An 8186-nucleotide genomic window follows, 5' to 3' on the forward strand; every position below is an offset into this window, starting at 1 on the left:
TGTGAAAAGAACAGGGCGCTGGTGCTGAACCTGCCAATTCTGGTGTTCTCTGGTACATCCCAGTCCAGCTCCTTGGTGCCGGGCAGTGAGCACAGGTCCTTCTAGAGGACGTCAGGCCCTCAGGCCATCCTCAGGAACTCTGTTTCTAATGGTTTCGTCAGAGACATTCAGGGTAGTGACCTACTGGAGGTCACTTTGTAGGGTTCTGGCAGTACTTATCCTGGTCCTCCTTGCAGAAAGGAGCAGATACCCATCCTGCTGATGGGTGAAGGACTTCTGGACCCATTCCAGCTCTCCTAGAGTGACTGTCTGTCTCCTGGAATCTCCTCCATGCTCTTCAGACTGCGTATTGATTTACCATCCTGGTGGAGTTGCACTGCCTGTGCAATCTCTGTAGGGTCCAGGTATCGCCTCATGCTACCAGTAGAGACACTGACCCTGGTCAGATGGAAAACTACTGAAAAACAGTAAAACAATATCTGTGGCCTCCACCTGCAGTCTGGGTAATTGATTAACTGATTGAAAGAGGCACGTTAAAAATAGTAGCAGTGTGGGATTATGTTATTGAAGTCCTTCATTCTGTGAAGAAACAGGTGCCCTTACTTAGGATGACCTACAGCACACATTGTCCATGAATTTCTCTGTAAAAACCGATACGGGTCGTTCCAGGCATTGTTCAGAAGAACACAGACTTTAATTAGGATGATGATTGGAGAGGAGACAACATATAAAGAAGTGCAGAGAATGATAGCCTGCTCTGGTAAAATGATCTCCAGTGCTTTAAAATGGAATCAAAGACTACATTGGAATGAATGGAAGAACAGCCAGAATGACAGAGACTCAGCCATGTTCTCCAGGAGGATCAAAGAAGGTCTGAAGTTTATGGTGAGGACTGGGACAATCAGAAGATGCCTGTATGAAGCTAATCTATCAGCAAGAAGCTCCCGCAAAGCCCAACGGTTAAAGAAAAGACGTGCTGGAGAGGAAACAATCAGCCAAAGAAAACATCAGCTGACCTGAGGAGACATGGAGAAACATTTAGTGGACCTGATGAAAGTCAGATTGTTCCAAGGGCTGCTGATTGGTGAACCTGCAGACAGTTCATCAGACGACCCCCAAACACTGAACTGAAGCTACTTTCCACTCTGATCACGGTGGTTCAAGCATCATGATGTGGGGATGGTCCTCCTACTGTGGTGTCGGGTCGATTTATCACATAAAAGGAATCATGGACCAGTCTGCACACGTCAAAACACTTGAAAAGGTCACGTTGCCTGATTCCAAAGAGGAATGAGTGTTTTAGCAAGACAGTGAGGCCAAACTAAGAAATACAGAGGTGCAATGTTGTCAAACAATCCTGGGCTGGACTATCTGTTCACAGGAGCCAGAACTGGGTCGACTCCATGCAGCACATATGTGAAGCGGTTCTCAGAACCAGTGGTTCTACAACTAAATATAAGATAGTTATTCAGAGGAATGATAAATCCTAAAGATTCTTCACTTCATACAGTAAATATATGAAAAATGCAGACGCTGTTATTGTTGAACAAAATTTTTATGTTTTCATATTTTCTGTAAAATGATTAAAATATTGATTCATTTTTCTTCCTGGTTAATTTAGAAGGTAAGGTGCAGAGTTCCCAGTAAATGGAAACAAAAACTATTCTATTCTGAGCTCTACTTACGCTTTTAAACACAATGCTATTATTTTGAACACACATACACAAACATTTATATATATATACAGGTCCTTCTCAAAATATTAGCATATTGTGATAAAGTTCATTATTTTCCATAATGTCATGATGAAAATTTAACGTTCATATATTTTAGATTCATTGCACACTAACTGAAATATTTCAGGTCTTTTATTGTCTTAATACGGATGATTTTGGCATACAGCTCATGAAAACCCAAAATTCATATCTCACAAAATTAGCATATTTCATCCAACCAATAAAAGAAAAGTGTTTTTAATACAGTCTATGGGCGAGAGGCAGGGTACACCCTGGACAGATCGCCAGTCCATCGCAGGGCAACACACAAACAACCAAGCATACACTCATTCATACGCGACCCACTATGGAATAAGCGGTAGAAAATGACTGACTGACTGTTTTTAATACAAAAAACGTCAACCTTCAAATAATCATGTAAAGTTATGCACTCAATACTTGGTCGGGAATCCTTTGGCAGAAATGACTGCTTCAATGCGGCGTGGCATGGAGGCAATCAGCCTGTGGCACTGCTGAGGTCTTATGGAGGCCCAGGATGCTTCGATAGCGGCCTTTAGCTCATCCAGAGTGTTGGGTCTTGAGTCTCTCAACGTTCTCTTCACAATATCCCACAGATTCTCTATGGGGTTCAGGTCAGGAGAGTTGGCAGGCCAATTGAGCACAGTGATACCATGGTCAGTAAACCATTTACCAGTGGTTTTGGCACTGTGAGCAGGTGCCAGGTCGTGCTGAAAAATGAAATCTTCATCTCCATAAAGCTTTTCAGCAGATGGAAGCATGAAGTGCTCCAAAATCTCCTGATAGCTAGCTGCATTGACCCTGCCCTTGATAAAACACAGTGGACCAACACCAGCAGCTGACACGGCACCCCAGACCATCACTGACTGTGGGTACTTGACACTGGACTTCTGGCATTTTGGCATTTCCTTCTCCCCAGTCTTCCTCCAGACTCTGGCACCTTGATTTCTGAATGACATGCAGAATTTGCTTTCATCCGAAAAAAGTACTTTGGACCACTGAGCAACAGTCCAGTGCTGCTTCTCTGTAGCCCAGGTCAGGCGCTTCTGCTGCTGTTTCTGGTTCAAAAGTGGCTTGACCTGGGGAATGCGGCACCTGTAGCCCATTTCCTGCACACGCCTGTGCACGGTGGCTCTGGATGTTTCTACTCCAGACTCAGTCCACTGCTTCCGCAGGTCCCCAAAGGTCTGGAATCGGCCCTTCTCCACAATCTTCCTCAGGGTCCGGTCACCTCTTCTCGTTGTGCAGCGTTTTCTGCCACACTTTTTCCTTCCCACAGACTTCCCACTGAGGTGCCTTGATACAGCACTCTGGGAACAGCCTATTCATTCAGAAATGTCTTTCTGTGTCTTACCCTCTTGCTTGAGGGTGTCAATAGTGGCCTTCTGGACAGCAGTCAGGTTGGCAGTCTTACCCATGATTGGGGTTTTGAGTAATGAACCAGGCTGGGAGTTTTAAAGGCCTCAGGAATCTTTTGCAGGTGTTTAGAGTTAACTCGTTGATTCAGATGATTAGGTTCATAGCTCGTTTAGAGACCCTTTTAATGATATGCTAATTTTGTGAGATAGTAATTTTGGGTTTTCATGAGCTGTATGCCAAAATCATCCGTATTAAGACAATAAAAGACCTGAAATATTTCAGTTAGTGTGCAATGAATCTAAAATATATGAATGTTAAATTTTCATCATTACATTATGGAAAATAATGAACTTTATCACAATATGCTAATATTTTGAGAAGGACCTGTATATATATATATACATATATATATATATATATATAACATCTACCTCTGTGCAGTTTAAATATTACATCTGACACAATTTTTGAATGTGAAACATAAAACCAGCTTCAATGACCTGAAGGTGCTGCTGAACTGCTGCATGAGTCACTCCCTTCATCCTCTCGGATTTAATGCTCGGCTCTCTGTGTTTCTCCTCTTCTCCTTCATGAAGGAAGCAGAGGAGGAGGAACCTGCTGACTGTAAATGTCCATCATTTCTCCATCCAACAGAAAGCTGCTTGGTGGTCATTCTGACCCAGGTGTCCTCCTCTCCTTCTCCATGTTTTCTCTGCTTCCCTGGATCTGTTGCCTAGATCAGTTTTTGTTTTTCGGTGACCTGCTCAGCAGGACTTATTGTTTCTATGCATTTTGAGTGAAAAAATGAACCTCCCATTTTACTGTGTTGTATTTGATTATTTGCATGTTGCAGGTACAGTCCAGCATGGCTGATATACAGGAAATGTTATTGGTGCTGAGGTGAATCAAGTTCTGATCTATAAAACTATATAACAGCAGATCTGCATCTGATGGAAAAAGCCAAAGGACAGAGTGTTCTGCTGTTCAGATGAAGTCTGAATGGTTCCTTTAAAATGTTCTGACCGGCTGAGGCAGATTGAGGTTCAGACTGACTCTTTTATTTTTGGGGAAACTCTTGAGTTTCTCAGACTCATCATGTCTGTGGATCTCTCCAACACAGACTGAGTCCCACCCGACACAGCTGGATGATATGACCAAACCTGAACCTTTTCACATCAATCAGACCTGTTTTATTCCGATCACAGCCCACAGACACGGATCAGCCCCCCGGAGGGAGCAGAGTCGGAGTCCTTGATGCCTGAAGCTCCTCCCTAGGCCTGTCAGGCTTCATCCATCAGCAGCCTGCAGCAAGGCCCTCTGGGAGCTTCACATGTGACAGGAGGATGAGCCAAGGAAATGAACAGAGAAGGAGCACTGCTGCACGTCACTCCAGGAGCTACACGACACAGGCTTTCTATTTGTTTTTCATGTCCAAGGTGTCCTTGGGAACCAGAATTTGGACTGGATGATGTGAGAGTGATGGACAGCTGATGTCTTCTGTGAAGTCAGAGAGAAAGTTAGAGGCTGAGCTGCTTTGTCTCATCTCTGTGCTGCTCTGCCTCTTTGGGTCAAACAGACTTATATGACCTTCATGCACACTGAGCTGTGCAACGTGAAGAAAACACCAGAACAACTTGTTACACTGACTTAAATAATTTGCAAAAACACATTGAATCTCCTGTTAGTCTTAAAAATTAAGTTCCACAGATGGTGACCCGTTCATGTCTCCTTAGGGCTTGGTCCTGATCGGTTTGTTGGCTTCTGGGTCTCTGCCCGATCACAGGTTCCCAGTGGGGTTCAGATCTACTCAGGGGTGAAAGTAGTTTTAAATTGTTGCCGGTACTTAGGGGCGGTGCTAAAGGGGGGGCTGGGGAGGCAATGGGGCATATATGCATGCAGTAGCGATTGCTCGAAGACTGCAAGGGAAGCTCAGCTTCCCCTAAAATGTCAAAAAATAAGTGATCACATATATACTGTTGTGTGTTCATGTCATTGACTAAATATACGCAACAACGCGCTCAACCTCTGTATATATATATATATATATATATATATATTTTTTTTTTTTCAATTGTTAAAGAACTTCCATGTATGAAACAATGATAAACTATTTTCTGATACATAACTTTTCTTCAGTTTCCGTCTTTTCTTTTGAACAAAGAAGTTATTGTTCTCTGTATTTTGGTCAAGTTTTGATTTCATTTAAATGAAAAAATTTGACAGTTTGGTTGTTTTCGAGTTTTTTTTTAAAAGTCTATAGATGGTAAGTGATTTATTGTTCGTCCTGTCCTAATCCAAGCTGCGGTTTTTTATGTCTCTGTAAAATCTCCCAGTCCATTAAATCGAACGCACCGATCTCCTTGGCAACCGCTCTGTTTCGGAGGTAAGTGCGCATGCGCTCTCGTGTAGCGTATGTGAAATCTCTGGTCGTAAGCGGTGTTTTCGAGCTGAACTGTGTTGTTCAGCTCGAAAACACCGTAATTTCATGTAATTCAGCAAAATAACATGAACCACAACTAGTTTCTCTCCCTTTGCTTTTAACTGGGCTATTTAGCAGCGAGCAGACAGACATTAAACGTAGCGGTGCTCGTTTTAAAGGCTGGCTGTTCATTAAAACCTCGAGCTCCGAGGGGAGAGAAGCAAAGCAAGAGCATTGAGGCTCCATCATAGCAGAACAGTTCAGAAACAGTTTGGAATGAGGGGAAAATAACTATATTTATAAACAGATTAAATCGTGTTTTAGACTGTGTATTGGTAGCGGATCTGATCTTTGTTTGCTCATGAATTTTTGCAGCCGCAACTGGTTCTGGATGACGGCTTCATAGCAGACAGCCGTTCTTCCCTCTTCCCGGTACTGCGTACCGGCGCAGACTCTTTTAGGGGTACACACTACGCAGTACCGGACCGTACCGGCTCACTTTCACCCCATGATCTACTTACAGCGGGTCCATGTAAATGTGGACTTCAGCTCAGCATTCAACACCGTCCATCCTAACATGCTGGCCCTGAAGCTCCACAACCTTGGTTTATCTGCACCACTTTGCTTCTGGATCATGGACCTCCGCAGCAACCACCCTAAAGACAGAAGTACAATAGATCTATGTGTTGGTTTGACTCAACATGTTAAACAGCAAACGCACAAACAGGGACATATTTTGGACTTGATCATCACTAAGGGTCTAAACATTTCCAAGGTGTCTGTAACTGATGTTGCTCTATCTGACCACTTCTGTTATTTTTGAAAGCATCATCTGCAATGACTCAATTAGCCAAAGAGACTTGATAAGAAAACGCATCTTTAAGGACGGTGCTGCTGAAACCTTTAACCAGATTTACTCTTCTACCTCCACTTTGCCCTCTAACACTGTAGATGAGCTGGTAGATAACTTTCATTCTAAAATCTCAGACATCGTTGATTCAATTGCTCCAATTAAAGTGAAAGTCGTTTCTGGGAAGAAAATGTCTCCATGGTGAAGTGCTCCACCAGTCAGAAGTAAAAAAAGGAGTGTTGAAAAGCTGAACGCAGGTGGAGAAAGACTGGAATCCAGGTTCACTATATTATCTATAAAGAGAGACTATACAGATATAACCTACAACTGAAAAATGCAAGAGAATCTTTCTTTTCTGAGATCATCAGCAAAAATATTAACAATGCTGGTGCATTATTTGCCACGGTTGACAGGTTAACAAACCCTCCTGTAACTGTAGCATCTGAACTCCATCTTTTACGATCTTTTACCCACAGCTTTCCTTCAGAAAGTTTTGCCTGTAATAACATCTGATTTAACACAAATAATAAACACGCCCCTTTTGTCAGGTGTTTTCCTCCAGGCCCTAAAAACAGCAATTATCAAACCTCTATTGAAAAAGAGCAACTTGGACAAGCTGCTACTACAGAACTACAGGCCTATATCAAACCTCCCCTTCATCAGTAAGATTATTGAAAAAGCTGCGTTTCAACAGTTAAACAACTTCCTAACAACGACCAACCGCTTCAATGTCTTCCAGTCAGGCTTCCTGCTCACCACAGTACAGAGACTGCTCTTGTCAAGGTGTTCAATGACATCCGTATAAATGCAGACTGTGGAAGAACCACAGTGCTTGTATTATTGGACCTTAGTGCAGCATTCGACACTGTTGATCACTCCATTTTATTAGAATGCCTGGAAAACTGGGTCGGTCTTTCTGGTACAGCACTCAACTGGTTTAAATCCTACTTGAAGGACAGGGACTTTTTTGTGTCAGTAGGTAACTTTACATCAGAGACCACAAAAATCACATGTGGCGTTCCCCAAGGGTCCATCTTAGGGCCCCTCCTATTCAATATCTACATGCTCCCCCTAACTCAGATTTTAATAAACAACAATGTAAGTTATCATAAATATGCAGACGACACACAGCTATATGTTACGATGTCACCAGGTGACCATGAACCCATTCAAGCGCTGGGTAAATGCTTAGAAGAAATCAATGCTTGGATGGGCCAAAATCTTCTTCAGCTGAATCAAAACAAAACTTAAGTAATAATCTTTGGACCAAAGGAAGAGCGTTTAAAAGTTAGCACACAGCTTCAGTTAATACAGCTAGAAACCACCAGTCAGGCTGGAAACCTTGGTGTAGTGATGGACTCAGACCTGAACCTTCAGAGGAACATAAAGACAGTAACAAGGTCGGCTTTCTATCACCTAAAGAACATCTCCAGGATTAAAGGACTAATGTCTCAGCAGGACCTTGAAAAACTAATTCATGCGTTCATCTTTAGTAGAATTGATTACTGCAACGGTGTCTTCACAGGTCTGCCTAAAAAGTGGATCAGACAGCTGCAGTTGATCCAGAACGCTGCTGCCCGCGTCCTCACTAGAACTAAGAAAGAGGAGCACATCGGCCCGGTTCTAAAGTCCCTACACTGGCTCCCTGTAGCTCAGAGAATAGACTTTAAAATACTTCTGTTAGTCTATAAATCACTGAATGGCTTAGCACCAAAATACATTACAGACTTGTTGTCAGTGGATCAGCCACCCAGACCTCTCAGGTCATCTGGCTCAAATCTACTCTGCAGAACCAGAAACAGAA

Source organism: Girardinichthys multiradiatus, chromosome 4 (assembly GCF_021462225.1).
Source record: "Girardinichthys multiradiatus isolate DD_20200921_A chromosome 4, DD_fGirMul_XY1, whole genome shotgun sequence".
Lineage (NCBI taxonomy): Eukaryota > Metazoa > Chordata > Actinopteri > Cyprinodontiformes > Goodeidae > Girardinichthys > Girardinichthys multiradiatus.